Source organism: Podarcis erhardii, assembly GCF_964252035.2.
Source record: "Podarcis erhardii genome assembly, chromosome: 2".
Classification (NCBI taxonomy): domain Eukaryota; kingdom Metazoa; phylum Chordata; class Lepidosauria; order Squamata; family Lacertidae; genus Podarcis; species Podarcis erhardii.
This window is the reverse complement of record NC_138498.1, coordinates 105154923-105173732: the sequence shown is the minus strand read 5'-3', so window position 1 is coordinate 105173732 and position 18810 is coordinate 105154923. Positions and strand designations below refer to the sequence as shown.

At 46.1% G+C, this 18810-nt stretch overlaps 1 long non-coding RNA gene across 1 annotated transcript; it reads left to right on the top strand.

Moving 5' to 3' along the window:
- Positions 1-16388: 16388 nt before the first annotated feature.
- Positions 16389-17719, top strand: LOC309337462. The gene is made up of 2 exons (XR_014154325.1): positions 16389-17134; positions 17224-17719. It is a non-coding gene; the product is annotated as an uncharacterized lncRNA (long non-coding RNA).
- The last annotated feature ends 1091 nt before the right edge of the window (positions 17720-18810 follow it).

Below are 18810 nucleotides of genomic sequence, written 5' to 3'. Positions count from 1 at the left end.
GTTTCTCTCCTTGCAGTTTGCCTTGGCTGCTTTATTATATAGGGTTAATCCGTCCTTGTTGCTTCAGTATTTTCATGTACACTGTTACAGAAAAATGGCACAGAAATATTTTAAAGTTTTTGGGATCCCCTTATGGTTATGGCGGGATGCAGGTGGCGCTGTGGGTTAAACCACAGAGCCCAGGACTTGCCGATCAGAAGTTTGGCAGTTCGAATCCCTGCGAGCTCCCGTTGCTCAGTCGCTGCTCCTGCCAACCTAGCAGTTTGAAAGCACGTCAAAGTGCAAGTAGATAAATAGGTACCGCTCCGGCGGGAAGGTAAACGGTGTTTCCGTGCGCTGCTCTGGTTCGCCAGAAGCAGCTTAGTCATGCTGTACACCAGCTCCCTCGGCCAATAAGGCGAGATGAGCGCCACAACCCCAGAGTCGGTCACAACTGGACCTAATGGTCAGGGGTCCCTTTACCTTTACCTTATGGTTATGGCAACAAGCACCAGCCCTGTCTAATAAAACAACCCCCATGGTCTCCGTACAGGTGACGGTTTATTATTTTTAATACTAAACAAGCAAACAAGTAATTGATGAGGTGCCCCCACAATTGTGAGGCTGAGTACGTTGTGGTGATGATTATCTGGCAGTGGGATGCCGGTGGATATCTCAAGGATGCACACCTTTGCCGTTTTGCTGCTTCCCAAATAGGAACACACACATCCTTAAAAAAATAAAAAAATAAAAATAAATAAATAAATAAATGACCAATCAAATCAAATCAAATCAAATCACATCACATCATATAAATTCCAAATTACAAATCCGAATTTTAAATTTTTGTTAGGGGTACCCATATTTCAAGTTCCGAAGGGGGTCCAATCATCTTCTTGCTGCTGCATTAATGTCCACAAATCTGTCCAAATAATGTTCATAATTCTATCCAGTCCTATCTTGCTGTTTCCACATCTCATCTTGTTATTTTTATATATTTTTCTTTTTTCTTTGTGACCTCTTCTAATAATCTCCTTAAGCAGGTAAAAGCAAGTTGTAATCCTGTGTGAATTTTTCCGTTCGTCCAATAGCCATATCGAGATGGTTTTCATATATCATCACTTCCATAAATAAAAGCACTCTTTCCATCATTAATCTTCGCAAATCTGTCACCTTCTTTAGTCCTCTGAGATTTGCCCGCAGTATGAAAACAAATCCATCCTCCCAGACATAAATCTTTCGACAGAACTTGCCAAAATGGCGATGCTGTTTTTTACTGCATCATCCCAAAGCTCTTGTACTTTCCTCAATCTCCTTAAAACATGCTTTTGGTTAAAGTTTATCTCCACACAGTCTTAAATCATCCAGTTTAGGTCATTTAAGCGGCATTTCTGACTTGTGAGGGGGCATTATTGGTTAATCACATAGAAGAAAGAAAGAAAAGTCCCCCCCCCATCAAGTCCCACTGCCGACATACCGAGCCTTGGTGTGTCTTCTCATGATATATTCCTGTTTATCTGACCCGTCTTCTTTCACAGAGGTCCCTTCAATTAGCAGTCTTTACTCCCCATTCTTCACTTGAAATATGTGCATTTGCTTTTACCTAATTGTTTATTTTCAAGTTGCTGCAGCTAGTGGCGCGAATCAGAGACAGCGTCCAGAAGAGCCGAAGTCCACACAAGGGCGTTCTGCCTAGTGCCCTCACCCCCTCGAATCCGGGGGTGATTTATGGGCACAGCAGGCAAGGGCAGTCCCCCCCATTCCCTTGGGGGGGGGGGGCAGAGAGGCTGCATACTCCCATCACAGCCTCTTAATTACCTTGTGTGGGTCGGAGAGATGTTATTGTCGGCCATCTTCCAATGTGCCCCTAGTGGCCCCGCCAGGAACACACACATCCTGCAACAACAATCTTCCACATTCTGCTGAGTTCCATCACTTGACATCATCCAGCTAAGATGCATATTTAGAAATAAACTGGTCTAAAAACAGGAAAAAGAAGAGAGACAAATTTGAACAAGACTGGAGGTTTAAGGAAGGCTGGAACAGTAAAGAAGGGGAAAGGTTTGACTATGAGAATTTATTTTACATGTCACCCCAATCTCTGAATGAGATTCCAGGGGTTCCAGGCACTTACGGAGGGGTTGTGTTTCCACTGGAAAGATTGAGGCACAGTGGAGGCGAGTGTCTTTAAGAAATATGGTTTATTAACCCATATATAACCACTTAGAAAAGCATTTACAGCTTTGCGTCTTCAGTGTATGCCCTCCACGTATCTAATGGGAAGATTCAATAACACCCCCGTGCACCAAAGACTCTGCATCTGTAAGTCGGGAGATGTAAAGGACATTCAACACTATTTGTTACGATGCCTTTTATATACATCACCTAGACAAAAATTCCTCAATTACATCCTTTGCTCTCTTTCCAGCTGAACTCACCTTGAGTAAATCTCTATTTTGCTGGCTGGCAATAATGTATTTACTACTGCACGGGCTGCAAAATTTGCCTTGGTGCAAGTAAGTTGAGAGCTAGGCGCCAAGACAAGTATCGTAAAGGGGAGTGTGAGACGTGGAGTGCTTAACTTATGCAAGAGTGATTTCTGCATTTTTGTATGTTTGCTTTGCTTTGTTGTTGTTGTTGAGTTTTAAATCAGTTATTTGTATCCTACGCATTGTGACCAATTGTGACAGCTTATAGCTTTTAGCAATAAAGATTCATTCATTCATTCATTCATTCATTCATTCATTCATTCAACCAACCAACCAACCAACCAACCAACCCATATATACACCTGGAAGTCTGCAATGGAGGGGGTGCAGAACATTATACTCCAAGAGTGTCTCTCATTGCCCCTCCCATAGCTTCTGCAAGCTTGGGTCCAAAACAGCAGTCAGTCATGGAGTTTTGGCATTGTTCTCCTTCTCCTTCCCAACACACCTTTTGCCCAAAACCCAAGTCTCCTGCAAAACACTTTCCTCCCCTGTCACCTCACACCCCTCTCCATCACCTTGGCAGCCTGTGTTTTGCAGAGACCTGAGTACCTCCTTTGATGTGTAGATACCTGGCCATTGATGTGTAGATACCTAGGCTACTTTGCCTAGGCTAAACACAGGAATTTCTTTTGGAACAGTTCAGGAGAACTGCTGAAGCCTGTATTTCCCCCTTCAGTATCCCAAATATTAGCTAGAGTCTGATATTCATTAATTTATTGGTTTTGTAACTCTACACTGCCTTCCCTATCTGGTATCAGCAATTATCAGAGGCTCAAATCCCTCCCCCCATCATATAATTATTATTTTGCATAAAGGGGGTTGTTATTGTCAAGAATGGGATCTGCTAATACAGTTAAAAATGTTAATTACAGATAAAATATACTTTTAAAGTAACATTTAAAGAAGTATCTGTTCTATCTTTTTTCCCTCAGGAGATTGGAGAGCTAGGTTTTGGGGTGTGCTCCCTTCCTGGTCTCAGTAGACATGGGTCTTTTTTGAATAAAGCAAACCCCTGCTGAGGTGCCCCCCCAAACACCAGGCCTTGGGGAGGTTGCGCTGCTGCCTCCCCAGCTGTTGCCTTTGTCTATGGACCTCCTGTGATGTGACCAAAGGACACGTTGGCTGAGGGGAAAGATGCAGTTATTAGGGAAGTGGTGATATAAACTGGTGCTACCAATCAGGCCTCTGACATATCACCCACCAAGCAAATCTTCTCTATGTCTCTGTCTCCCCCTCCGTCCCTCCATGCCAAGCGGCTTCTTCTGTTGTGGATCCTGGCCTAATGATGCTTCCACACCAGGTGTGCTGCATTCAGCTGTTGTTTGCGAGCAGTTCAGCAACAAGCCCCCGGAGAGGTTAATAACTTCTCTCAATTTACAAATGTTTTGACAAGACTGCTTGCTGACCTTTATGGTGATGGGAGTGATAATGATGCAGGCACGACCTCTGCCTTGTCACCATTTGGCCACTGCATCCTCGTGAAATAGGAACTCCAGTGCCCTGGGAGATAATCTGCAGGAAGCCTAGTGCCAGAGCAATCCTGATGGCTTTCCCAGGCCCTCACTGCATTGTTTTGAAGCCTGCAAGCATCTGGCGGTGGGTGGAATCCGCATTTGAGACCAAGCGCCAAGCCAAAGTTGACTGCTGTCATTATACAATAAAACAGCACGTTGAATTTCCCATTTCTAATTGAACAGCTGAAAGCCCCCACAGACATTAGGCACTTGTTTATGGATCACTCGTCAGATCAGGAACTGGAAGGCACTGCAGCCAGCTAGTAAGGAGGAAAAACCATTTAAAATACATTGGAAATGTTCCTTTGCTGAATTAATGAACAAAACCTTGCAAGCTGTGGTTACACTTGGAAACTAAATGCAGGTTACCTGCTTCACCCCTTATTTCGCTCAAGTTGTGGATGGGAAGGGAAAAATTAAAAGCAGCAATTTCTTTCCAGGATAATTTTCAATGCAAATTAGTGTTAAGTAAACTGTCAACGGGAGAAAAGCAATGGCAAACCTAGACAGCATCTTAAAAAGCAGAGATATCACCTTGCCAACAAAGGTCCGTATAGTAAAAGCCATGGTTTTCCCAGTAGTGATGTATGGAAGTGAGAGCTGGATCATAAAGAAGGCTGATCGCCAAAGAATTGATGCTTTTGAATTATGGTGTTCGAGGAGACTCTTGAGAGTCCCATGGACTGCAAGAAGATCAAACCTCTCCATTCTGAAGGAAATCAGCCCTGAGTGCTCACTGGAAGGACAGATCCTGAAGTTGAGGCTCCAATACTTTGGCCACCTCATGAGAAGAGAAGACTCTGATGTTGGGAAAGATGGAGGGCACAAGGAGAAGGGGACAACAGAGGACGAGATGGCTGGACAGTGTTCTTGAAGCTACCAGCATGAGTTTGACCAAACTGCGGGAGGCAGTGGAAGAAAGGAATACCTGGTGTACTCTGGACCATGGGGTCATGAAGAGTCAGACACGACTAAACGACTAAAGAACAACAACAAACTGTCAACGCAGATTGTGCACCTTTGCTTTCTCATACGAAGTCCACACTGGTGGGTGCCAGTTAAGGCCATTTCAAGTGAGATTGCTTTTCTACATGGAAATTTCATGTGCTTGTGTGCATCCCCTGCCACATGTATATCCAGGCACAGGCTCACTCTATGCCCAAAGATGTCATTGGATTATGACATCCGTCATTCCTGAAGACTGGCCAAGCTGGCTTGGGTAGAGGTTTGTTGTATTCCAGAACATCTGGAGAATGTCAAGTTGCCCACCACTGCTCTCGTCAAATCATCTTTTGAAACAAATTAATTTTTGTGATATGTATCGTCCAGAAGTGGAGAAGATGCAATTAGTTTGGCAACTGGCAGGCATTTTTCATAGGCTTGTTGGGTTCATCCGCCTACCCTAAGCCTTACCATTGACACTTTTCCAAGCTAAACATACCCAGCTCCTTCAACCGTTCCTCATAAGAGTTGGTTTCCAAACACTTGATCATATTGGCCACCCACCTCTGCAAGCATTCCAGCTTGTCAACATCCTTCTTAAATTGTGCCACCCATAACTGGACACAGAACTCCAGGTGGGGTCTGACCAAGGCAGAATAGAGTGGGACTATTACTTCCCTTAGGGATGCGGGTGGCGCTGTGGGTAAAACCTCAGCGCCTAGGACTTGCCAATCACAGGGTCGGCGGTTCGAATCCCCGCGGCGGGGTGAGCTCCCGTCGTTCGGTCCCAGCGCCTGCCAACCTAGCAGTTCGAAAGCACCCCCGGGTGCAAGTAGATAAATAGGGACCGCTTACCAGCGGGAAGGTAAACGGCGTTCCGTGTGCTGCGCTGGCTCACCAGATGCAGCTTGTCACGCTGGCCACGTGACCCGGAAGTGTCTCTGGACAGCGCTGGCTCCCGGTCTCTAGAGTGAGATGAGCGCACAACCCTAGAGTCTGTCAAGACTGGCCCGTACGGGCAGGGGTACCTTTACCTTTACCTTATTACTTCCCTTGATCAGCACAGTAATAGTTGATGTAGCCTAGAATAGCATTAGCTTTTTTTGGCCGCTGCAGTTCTTGTATTGTTTCAGAAAGTGTAAATTAGGTGGGTTTGCCTTTTAACTATGAACTGAATTGAATTTCACCCTCATCCTGAGCTGGGTGTGTCTGAACCACAGATTGGCAGAGGAGGAGGGGGCAGCTGAGTCCAGAGAACAAAGAAGTAGGAGAAGCCGCAGCTGGATTTTCTCCCACAGTTTTGGAGCATTTAAACCTCTGCATGCCTCTGGACAAGCTGCAACCGGGCAAGCCCACTTATGAAGCTATGAATAAATGGACCCACATTTGTATGAAGCCAAACAAACAAACACACCATGAAAGACTGGAGGGCCCTCGTTTCTTTCCTTCCTTTCTCCTTTTTTGGGGGGTGAAGTGAATGAAGTAAAACCAACAAACAGTCTATTACGATATTGATTGTTCCCCATGCATCATTATAACAGGTTCTCACACCATTTTCTCAACCACTGGTGATCAATAGCATCACAATCACAAAGAGCACGCGCGCGAGAGGCTATTTTTTCATCACTTTTAAAAGGTTTACACAGCGGCTTCTCAAATTAATAGTGCCCTCCCCCGCTGCTAACTGCTGGTCATGATTTTTATCGTTTGACAAGGCCATTCAGAGAAATGCTGCTTCTCTGTGGGAATTATAAAGGTTCTGGAAGCAAAACGTTGGCACAGCTAAAGAAAGAGGTGGACATTTAAGCTCCCCAACTTGGTCAGATAAATACAGGTGACCCGATTGCAAAATTCAGGCCCTTGCATTCCAGTGGCTATTCTTTGGTACAGCACTTACATACACTGGCTCCATTCACTCACCGAAAAGAAGAAGACTGGGCACTGATCTTTTAATATTTCTCAATCAGATGCCCCAGTTACTCTGGAAATCCTTTAACAACCTAATTATCGACCTAATGTTCTGGCTTGCAACGAGACCCTATCCTCTATTTTCATCAGGACCTGCCCCCTCCCCCCCCCCCCCCCCGGTTTGCTAGAGAGGGGAAAACCTTTCCCTTTGTGGGGAAAGGGGGAAAAGTGAATGAGCATAACCAGGAGGTAAGAGAAGGGCTGAGAAGAAATTTTAAGGATGGTTTGGGCATAGCTGAGAAAGAGAACAACTGTAACCATTCCAACAAAGAAAAGTCACATTCACACCCTACAAATAAAGCAGTTTGGTACCTCTTCCTCCATAGGATTATTGGAGCTGCAGTTTGTTAAGGCTGGGTGTTGTTTGGAGATCCCTGTTCCCCTCATAGAACTGCAATTCCTAGAGTTCCCTGTGACGAATGAGTGATTGTTAAACCACTCTGTGAGGGGACTAGGGGTCTCTGAATGCCCTAAACCAGTGGTGGCCAAACTTGGCCCTCCAGCTGTTTTTGGACTACAACTCCCATCATCCCTAGCTAACAGGACCCGTGGTCAGGGATGATGGAAATTGTAGTTCCAAAACAGCTGGAGGGACAAGTTTGGCCACCACTGCCCTAAACCAACTACACTTCCCAGAAATATGTGGGAGAAGCCACAACTGTTTAAAATGATATCACAGTGCTTTAAATGTTTGGTGTGAATCTGGCCAAAGACAGGTAAGCTTACAAACAGGTCACAAAGGTGGCAAGCATCTCTCAACAGCTGTCTTCTCTGCTTGCTACTCGAATATGAATAATTCTTTACCCTTCCATGGCTTAGGGGAAGCTGCCATATTCCAAAGCCCATCCATCTATTTACTCCAACCTTCCCTAATATGGCTACCCAGACGTTTGGATTACATCTTCCATCAGCCCCAGCCAGTATCAGAAATGATGGGAATTGTTGTTTGAGACAACTGGAAGGCTGGGTTGTGTAAGGAATTCTGCAGTTGCAGAGAATCAGGACAGCCAGTTGCAAAAGAAGGCAAAGACACTTTGAATAGCAGAGCAGAAAAGGGAATTTCAACTCATCGTGTAACGACACCTGCTGAGACTCCCTCTTTAGCTATTAAAAGCCGCAGGAGCCCAGTCCTCTTCTGGCCTCCTGTCATCTGGTCACTCTTTAATATTGGAGGAACCAGGAATGAAAGAGCAGTATATAGATTTAGCAGCATCCCAAACCGCAGGCCTGACCTTTTATATACTGTATTATCAATACTGTATTGAATTGTTATTATGTGAGCTGCCTTGGATGAGATGCACTAAGAAAGGTGGCATATAAATATTTCATCATAAATATTGCAGGGGATTGGATCAGATGACCCTGTCAGTGTTTGTAAAAAAACAACAACGTTCTGACCTCCCTTTGTTGCCTCAGCCTGGTCCTCAGACCCTTGTCAGCATAAAAGAGTCCACAAAGAGTATCCTTGCAGAGTACTTTCTGCTTTTATTCTTAAAAGTCTTTCTGCAAACACGACTGACCAACTGTACACACATCAACACTAACAGCTTTCACTAACCAACCAACCAACCCAACACCAAACTAACATTTCTCACTCTATATATACAACCCGGTGCAGGCCGCTGACTCATGCTGACCCAGCTTTTTAAGCATTAAAGAAACAGGGGTCCCTTCCAAATCTTGTTGTTGTTTAGTCGTTTAGTCGTGTCCGACTCTTCGTGACCCCATGGACCAGAGCATGCCAGGCACTCCTGTCTTCCACTGCCTCCCGCAGTTTGGTCAAACTCATGCTGGTAGCTTCAAGAACACTATCCAACCATCTCGTCCCCTTCTCCTTGTGCCCTCAATCTTTCCCAACATCAGGGTCTTTTCCAGGGAGTCTTCTCTTCTCATGAGGTGGCCAAAGTATTGGAACCTCAACTTCAGGATCTGTCCTTGCAGTGAGCACTCAGGGCTGATTTCCTTCAGAATAGATAGGTTTGATCTTCTTGCAGTCCATGGGTCTCTCAAGAGTCTCCTCCAGCACCAACTCTACAATTCCAACTCTACAATTCTATGATTCGATGACAACAACCCTGCAGGGTAGATTAAGCTTAGGGAGTGTGTAGCCCAAGGTCACCCACTTAGCTTCATGGCTGTGTGGAGATTTGAACCCAGGTCTTCGAAAATCCCCCATGTCCACTGCCACAGCACGGAGACCATGGCAGACCGTCCCCCAAGGAATGTGGCCCTTCAGAGATACAAAACATTCTCCACCATAACTCCAGGGCCCAGTAAACTATCACAGCCCCAGTAATTTTGAAAGCACAGGCAGAGCTGAAGAGATTTCAAAAAAATGTCACAATCTATCCGAATAAGTATGGTGTGTTCAGTTTCATACCCAGCCACAGGCCGAATTGCTCACAATTAGAGAACAAAAGAAAGAAATGGGTTTTCTGAGGATCTGCCCAGCTTCGGGACAATGAAAAGGGGTGCAGGGGTCAAACCAATTTCCTTACATGCTTCGTCCATGGCGCCATATATGTGGGAGCACTCAGCTGTTCTGCCAGAAGTTGAAAATGAGAAATTTCAAGGGCTATTAAGTGCTCTGTGAATTTTCACAGGAGCTCAGTGCAAAGTTATTTAGCACAGGTGTTTGGGTAATTGTGATGCATTGGGAGAATTTGTAGAGCTCAATGGTCCTCAAACCTCCACCTGCTTTGGGGTGGTGGTTTAAGTACTACAGCAGTGGGTTACCAGAGACACGAAAATCAAAAAATACGCAGCCATGCAGGCTCGCTCCACAACTTCCCCGACGTTGGCCATCTTTCTTTGTTTCTCGCATGTTGCTATGATCGGACTGCATCCTCTCAGCTCTGAGCAGGAGTGAGAGGTTGAGTACATTTAGACAAATGAACAAATTGGACTTTTAGCCAAGCTCGCTTACAGGGCAAGAGCTCCATTCAAGTCTGCTAACAGAATCGGATTGCTCTGTTTTACACTTGAAGTGCCCGAGGGGAGGGGGACGGCGGGGGGTGTCACTCCAGTGTGAGCAAGACTTAGCTGATTTATTTTATTCATAACCCGTGAACTTTCTGTGAGGGAGCAATGGTTCTAAAAGGAAGAAGGTTGGAAATGAATAGCTTATGAAGCCAGACAATATAGGAGAAAGAGAGAGACAGGGGGAAAGAGAGAAAGGCATGTGACTGGCTTCTGTGGGAAACATGATGCAGGTCTAAATGGACCTTTTAGGCCACCATACCTGTAAGGCACTATTGAACCCACCTTAAGTGTAATGGCTCCCCGCTATGAATCCTGGGAGCTGTAGTTTGTAAAAGGTATTGAGAATTCTTAGGTGACCCCTAACAAGCTACAATTCCGAGAGTACGAGGGAACAGTGTGGGGACACAGGGGCAGTTGCCCCAGCGCAAAATTGTTAGAGGGCACAGAATTTCAACACCTGGTGCTGCCTCAATATAACTGTGCACTTACATCACTAGGCTCCATTGAAAATGACTTCTCCATGCGAACCAAGAAGTGACCTCTCCTGACAACAGAAGAGCTCTTCTTTCTTATCAATTTCTTATCTCTGCAGCTGTGACATGCACACTCCATCTATTTCCCTCCCTGCAGCCCTGGGCACTGGCAACTCATGCTAGGCCACTGCAAGGAAATCCCTGCTTATGTGTGCAAGTCTGTTCCGCCCCGCTCTGCCTTGCCTCACTCTGTCCTGCCCCTGCCCCTTTCGGTGCCAAAAACAGCATGCATGTCAGTAACCGTGCATGTGCTGAACATGCACAAGTGAGGAGGTGCCTGTGGTTTAACGTTCAATTCCTCTTCCCCAGGAACTCAGGGAAAATTATTGGGGGGACGGGCTTTTAAAATGCATATAGCTTATGGCGCTATTCTCAAGCCATCTATGATGATTCTCTGTCTCCCTCCTATTAGGCAGAGTGAGGCAGCTGCCTCAGATGGCAGAAGCTGGTGGATAGAGTGGTGGCAAGCTACCAGAGGATAGAGTGTGCATGTGGCATGACCTGTGGTGTACCCTCTAAGCTTGCCTACTTCCCTTAAATACCAAGGAAAAAGTGCTGCCACAGAGACTCAACTGCCATTCATTCTGTCTTCTTTCTTAGAAGGGCACCATCTCGTTTTGTGCCTCAGACAGCAAAATGTCTTGCACTGGCCTGTTCTGTACCTGGCCACACCTACCTGCTTTCAAGTTAGTGGTCTGGGATCTTAGAATTAGAAAGCCACTGAGTTTGGGGGACTCCCAGTTCGTATGCTATTTTGTTCTCAGAAAAGGCAGGCTCCTGAATAGCACCTGCAAGTGCAAAAAAATAAAAATAAAAACCCCAGTGCCTCTCTCAGGTGGAAAATTCTGCTGGCATTAGCTCTCACTGTATCATGTACATACGCTATTCATATCACCTTGATCCATTACCTGCTTTTCTTACATCTAGAAACAAATCTGATGCCTGCCTGCGTAGGGCAAAACAAGTACTCCATGGAGCTTCCGTGCAGATTGCTCATATTGTGAGAGCAGATTGTGCTGAAAATATTTTCCCAGCTTGAAATGTCCAGGCTGCCTTTACAGCTCTGGCTGCAAGAGCATTGGAGGGTGAGAGGTGGGGAGAAATCAAGGGAGCGGCAGCTGTTTTAAAAAATACATGGAAGCCTAGAGGGCTGCTGAGACTTGGGGGTCGGGCTTGCTTTGAATTACCATCTCTTTCCAAGGCCTCCAGCTCTTGTGCTCGGCTGAAAGGGCCCCTTGAGGGAAGGACAATCTCTTCTGTCCTCTCATGCACAAATCAATTGATTAAAAGATGCTTCCCGGGTTCACAACAAGACTACGGACGAGGGATTTGCAAGGAAACAGCTTTTCTTTGACTTTGCCCCTGACGATGAAATAATAACACAGCCAGCGGTTCTCGCCGAACTAATGACACGGGCCATAATTAAAAGATAATTAAAATACAGAAAAATAATTGTTTCACCTCTGGCTCTCCAGGTTGCAGGACTGAAACTCGGGATTCCTTTGCTCTCCGTGGTTTCGGGGAAATAGATCAGAGAAAAGGAGCCAAGCCGCAGCTCAGGAAATGGCAACCTGTTGCCGAGCGGTGAAGTGCCATTGACTTCTCTTGGATGCATCAGCATCTTGGAAATTACCGTGTTAGTTAGAAGCAGGAGTTATTCTTGGCCTGCTGCTAATGCACAAATCCATTTGATTGCATTCCTCCTCTCCCCTGAGGAGCAGGCGTGGAGAAGCATAAAATGGGTAGAAGATAAGGCGGTGTGTCATTGGGCTCCGGGGGCATCAATCAACATGACAACAAATATTCTTACGAGGCATAAAATCACCAAGCCCAATCAGCATGCAAAGATGCAGGTGAGAGGGAGGAGTCATAACCTGCCCAAGCAAAAGGAATTTGGAATTCCTGTCTTTTGAATTCTTTCAAGCTCTGCAGTCTCACTGGTGATTTTAATGTGCACTTCATGCATAGCTGTCAAGCGTCCCTTATTTGACGGGACAGTCCCTTATCCCAGCGCCATGTCCTGCTGCTGTCCCTTATTGATGATGTCCCTTAAATAAGCTACTGTCAGGGAACTGACATCAGAGCGAGAAGCGGAGGCAGGGCTTCAGAGCGATGCCGGAGAGGGAACCAGCAGGGGGGAAGGAATTCAGCGTGACACCAATAGAGAGGAGAGGGAGAAGGAGGAAGCGGTGTCAGAGCTCCAAGACCCTTCAACCGAAACTAGCGGAGAGAGCGCTGGCATGCCCCTGCCTTCCCCTTACTTGCGCAGAGGCGTTCCGCGCAGGGAACATAGGAGGAGACTTGGGGTCAAACGGCTTTTATGCTGGAAGAGATTCAAGAAACGCCCACTGACGGATTCTGCAAGTGACTAACAGGTCACGGAGGGCGAGCTCTAACCCTAAACATGGTTGAGCAAACAATCTAACTAAACTGAAGGCAATTTACGCACAAGTAACCCCCTCACAACCATTACAGCTACTGAAGGTAATGGGGCCCTTTCTATGTCCAGCTGTCCTTTGTCAACAACAAATTGTTGCTGTTTTTTTGTGTTGAATATATGCTATATGGTAATTTATGGACCTAATAGGTATCTAAAGCCATTTGCACGCAACAAAATATGTATTTTATCAAAGTAACTGTTGATCCCTTATTTTGGCTGCTGATCCCTTATTTTTGAGGCTGCTGGTCCCTTATTTTCAAATCTGTAAGTTGACAGCTATGACTTCGTGTGATGCAGAAAAGAGGTGTTTCAGCATTTATGACAAACATTGCAACATGTGAAGAGGAGGTATGTATCTTCAGACAAAAACACACACATATAGGAACACAGGAAGCTGTCTTCTACTGCGTCAACTGGGGACTAAACCAGGGGCTTTGGGAATGTGAACTTCCTCTGAACTTTGGTCCTTTTCCTAATAAGAAGCTGCTTTATCCTGAGTCAGATCACTGGACCCTCTAGGAACTCTAGTTTGTAAAGGGTGCTGGGAACTGTAGCTCTGGTGGGCAAATTACAGTTCCCAGGATTATTTGGGGGTGTGTGCATGTGCTTTAAATGCATTCATGTGTGAGAGAATGAGTGTATGGCTCATAAACGAATTGCTTTCCCGCCCTACTTGGGTAGAGTAGCTGTCTGGAACCCTGAACAGGAGTGCTCCCTTGAGAAGCATCTTGTGGCCCACAATTCAAAGATGCTCATTCTTAAGTTCATGATCAGTTGAAACTCTCGGGATAAGGTTTGGCAATCGCACAGCGAGCCGCGCATTTGAACAAAGGCTCTTTAGAAGAAAATTGTTCTGCTTGTTCACCCTGCCATAAATTCCACAAATGCCTCTTGATTCAGCGATGAGTCGTCAATTCCAGCATTTGTTATTCAAATTACTAATGCTTATTTAGTGTATTGGGGGGAGGGAGGTGCAGGCGGGTTAGCAATCTGCACATAAAGTCCCAGCAGGAGATGATTGCTTCCCGAAGAACAAAGGAGGGAAGCTGACATTCGGTTGGCAAAATACCTCAGAGTTTGTGTACATGTGCTCTGTCTGGAGCAACTGTGGGTTTCTTTCTAGGAAAGCCGTAAATGAAACAGTGGTGATTCAGCTTCAGCAGAACAGGAAGCTGGCGCCGTTACAAGTTGGTGCTGAAATAGCTATTCCAGCTTGCCCGACATCTTTAGCGAAAAGAAATATCTAATTCAGCTGATTATTGGAATCCTGGGCACTAACAACTAGCATGGGTATTTTCAAAAGAAATACCATCTCAGTCAGGGGTGTAGAATCACTCTAAGCCAGCCTTTCTTGAACTTGGGTCCTCCATTGTTGTTGGCCTACAAGCCCCATCATGCTCAACGCTGGTCCCGCTAGTTAGGGGTGATGGGAGTTGTTGTCCAACAACATCTGGGGTCTCAAGGTTGAGAATGGCTGCTCTAGGCCAACAGTTCATCACATGAGCGAAACCATTATTGGGCTGTACCATTTCAGAATGCAGGTGGGGGACACTGCATGAGTGACTTCTCTCCAACATAAAACATTCTTCACACACACACACATAGAACATGAACGGATATGAAAGCAACCTAGGCTAGTTTTCGAAGTGTGAAGTGGTTGTATTAAAAATGGGTTGCCTTAAGTGGTGTTATCTCCCATCCACAGCTCAAATGGTACAGACTCGGGCTACACCATACAGTTAAGCACTCTGACACCACTTTAAATAGTCACGGCTTCCCCCAGATAATTATGGAACCTGTAGTTTGCTAAGGGTGCTGAGAATCGTTGAGAGAACCCTATTCACCTCACAGAGCTACAATTTTCAGAGTGCTTTAACAATCAAGCCATATTTCCCAGGGAACTCTGGGCACTGTGGCTCTTTGAGGGGGAGAGTGCTCTTGTACTGGGGTCCTGCTTACAGATTTCCCACAAGCATCTGGTTGCCACTGCGAGAAGAGGATGCTGGACTAAATGGGCCATTGGCTCAATCCAGTAGGCTCTTCTTACGTTTTCAATCCTATGCAGATCTATTCAGATCACTTGGTTTGATGGGGTTATTCCCAAATAATTGTACAAAGCATTATTTTCTTTTTTTTCCGTACAAAATACAGATACGGCTACTGCTTTAAAACCCTGTCTTTCCAGGGTTCCCCAACCCCAACAGACACTCAACATCGTTGGGGAGGGGATGTATTAACAGCCTGGTAAATACATTCCTAGCGACGCGGGTGGCGCTGTGGGTTAAACCACAGAGCCTAGGGCTTGCCGATCAGAAGGTCGGTGGTTCGAATCTCCGCGACAGGGTGAGCTCCCGTTGCTCTGTCCCTGCTCCTGCCAACCAAGCAGTTCTAAAGCACAAAGTACAAGTAGATAAATAGGTATCGCTCGGGCGGGAAGGTAAACGGTGTTTGCGTGTGCTGCTCTGGTTCGCCAGAAGTGGCTTAGTCATGCTGGCCACATGACCCGGAAGCTGTCTGTGGACAAACGCCGGCTCCCTCAGCCAATAAAGCGAGATGAGCACCGCAACCCCAGAGTTGGTCACGACTGGACCTAATGGTCAGGGGTCCCTTTACCTTTAAATACATTCCTAGGTGAAAACACCTACGGTGGGTGCCTCCAGAGGTATTGTTTTCCTGTTTGGCCAGCAATATCCAGAGGGGTAAAGGGTGTCACCGATTAAGGGCACTTCCAGAGAGTCTATTTATCCACCCTGATTTGTTTGCAGGGAAATTTGATGAACGTGGCCTAAAAAGCATCCACTCTGATTTGTTTGCAGGAAAGTTAGATCATGTTGCATCAAAGGCAAGTATTATCTCACACTTTTCAGCGCGATTTCCCATCATTTTCCTTACTGGAAAAGAAACCGACCTTTTGATGAAGTGAGTTTCTTGTGCAAGAACTCCAAATCTGTTGTCATTTTGTTGTTGGAATTTAGCAACAGTCTGGAAGTACCCTAAATTTGAAGGCCACAGGCTCATCAAGAGATCTAGGGTATTGTTTAGCAGGATATGTGTCCTTTAGGGGTGATGGTGGTGTTGCTGTTATTGACAATAATTTTTCGTATCTTTATTTTAGTTCTTATTATGAATAATGTGGAAATTGTTCAATTTTGTTATGTATTTTTGATGTTTTATTTATTGTTTACAGCCTCAACACCTTCGACATGCTCTGTGTCAGGAAGGTTTGGGGCATCACATGGTAGGACAGAATCTCAAACAAAGATGTGCTCTCGGAAGCCCACATTCCCAGCAGGTTCGTACTTCTATTTCAGTGACCTCTATGCTGGCTTGGTCTTGTCCACAGAATGGAAGATGGCAGGTTCCCCAAGGATGTGCTCTACGGGCAGCTGGCTTCTGGCACCAGGCCCATTGTGTTATGTCACATAAACTACATCTTCAGCCTCCCCCTTCAGTTACACAGGCTACCATTCTTAAAGTAACACCCTGATTTTTAGAAAACTATTGAATGCTCCCCATTCAGGTGATGCAGAAATACCGTATCTTTCACTCCATTGGACGCACTTTTTCTCTCCTAAAAAGGAAGGGAAAGTGTCTGTGCGTTTTATGGAGCGAATGTGTGGTCCCTGGAGCCAAATCGCTGTTGCCCCGCGCTCCTGGGGTGCTCTTTGGGGGTGGGGGGAAGCCACACTGCTCTGCCTATAGCCTTTGCTTTCCCCTGAAGCTCGGACAAGGTTTGCAAGCAGAGGGAAGGCTGTGTGTTCCTGGGATGGGGGGGAGGAGGAGCCACACTGCTCTGCCTACAGCCTTTGCTTTCCCCTGAAGCCCTGACAAGGTTTGCAAGCAGAGGGAAGGCTGTGTGTTCCTGGGATGGGGGGGAGGAGGAGCCACACTGCTCTGCCTACAGCCTTTGCTTTCCCCTGAAGCTCCGACACGGTTTGCAAGCAGAGGGAAGGCTGTGCGCCTTTGCCCCGTGCTCCTGGGGTGCTCTTTGGGGGTGGGGGGAAGGAGCCACACTGCTCTGCCTATAGCCTTTGCTTTCCCCTGAAGCTCGGACAAGGTTTGCAAGCAGAGGGAAGGCTGTGTGTTCCTGGGATGGGGGGGAGGAGGAGCCACACTGCTCTGCCTACAGCCTTTGCTTTCCCCTGAAGCTCCGACAAGGTTTGCAAGCAGAGGGAAGGCTGTGCGCCTTTGCCCCGTGCTCCTGGGGTGCTCTTTGGGGGTGGGGGGGGGAGGAGCCACACTGCTCTGCCTATAGCCTTTGCTTTCCCCTGAAGCTCCGACAAGGTTTGCAAGCAGAGGGAAGGGTGTGTGTTCCTGGGCTGCTCTTTGGGGTGGGGGGAGGAGCCTTTGCTTTCCCCTGAAGCCCTGACAAGGTTTGCAAGCAGAGGGAAGGCTGTGTGTTCCTGGGATGGGGGGGAGGAGGAGCCACACTGCTCTGCCTACAGCCTTTGCTTTCCCCTGAAGCTCCGACAAGGTTTGCAAGCAGAGGGAAGGCTGTGTGTTCCTGGGCTGCTCTTTGGGGGTGGGGGGAGGAGCCACACTGCTCTGCCTATAGCCTTTGCTTTCCCCTGAAGCCCCGACAAGGTTTGCAAGCAGAGGGAAGGGTGTGTGTTCCTGGGATGCTCGTGGGGATTAGCAAATTGCTGTCTTTCAGTGCCTCCTAATTCAACTGCAAAGGATTGCCTAACTGGATTCTGAGCTCCATTTGAAGTTTAAAAATATTAAGTTTGGGGATTTCTTCAAGTAGCAGTTTTGCAGAAATAGTCATAAATACATGCAAAGCATCTCCACAAACCAGTAATAGTGAGCTCAGCTAAAACTGAGCAGGCATCTGGCTCAGGAACAGTTTAAACTGCACAACTATAACCAGACATCCTGTGTGTTTGTGTGTGGACCATGTTCCTAGCAGCTAATCTTTATTGCTGAAAAGAGGCACTGATATACCACTCCAAATCTATAATTCATTATACAAATTCTTACAAGTACAGTCCACCTATACCAAACCAAAAACATTGTGTTCTCTTGTTATTGAATGGAAGCTATTTATCTGCCCTCTTTTCCTCCTCTGTTCTTTGCTGAGTCCCCCCATTTTGAATCTTCCTTTCAAAACAACCATGCCCGTTTTGAGAAAACTTCAGAGATTTAAGAACTGGAGCGCAATCATTTCATCTCTTTGCTGTTCCTCCATACTCCAAGCACTTCTCATTTGCACAGCCCTGGTTTCTCTCCCTGACTATTAATATTCTTGATTAATAACAGTAAAATGCTCAAATTTTAGATTTTGTGACTGCTGCCAATACTGACTTCCCAGTGATAATGAAAACAGCTACATTATAATGGAATGTCTGTCCTTTTTCCATTCTCTTCAATATATACTGTGGCTCGCTTTAAAGCAGCAAAGTGGACAGGAGCCACACACTTTGCTGTTTTAAATAGTTTAGTACAACATTTGAGTCAGATTTTTTTTTCTTGTTTTCCTGATCTAAAAACTTGGTGCGAATTTTGGTCAGGTGCGTCCTATGGAGCGAAAAATACGGTACCTTCTCCTGACAGATGCCAATGGATGGTTTAAAAGAAGGCCTGAAGACATGGGCCCTTCTGTTTTTCTTAAAATATGTCCTATCAGTATTCTGGGAATTGGCTCCAAATTCCTTGGACTGCATGACTTGAATCATAAACTCCTGCTGGTCTCTTAATCACACATCCTAAGAGCCTTGGTAATCTCTTGTCCTGACACTCTTGGCATTCTAATCCCTCTATGTAAATTTCGGAAGGCTCAGGCTGAATTTCCATCACTGACACAAAAGGCATGTGTATAAGCAAAGACTTTTTAAGCTCCAGCGCTCCTGCTTCCCAGACTGAAGTGTTGATCCATCCTTGATATTAAATTAAGACCTGACATTAAAAGGGGGGGGCGGGTTCACCCCGCTCTGAACCAAAGTGTAGACGTTTCTGCAAAA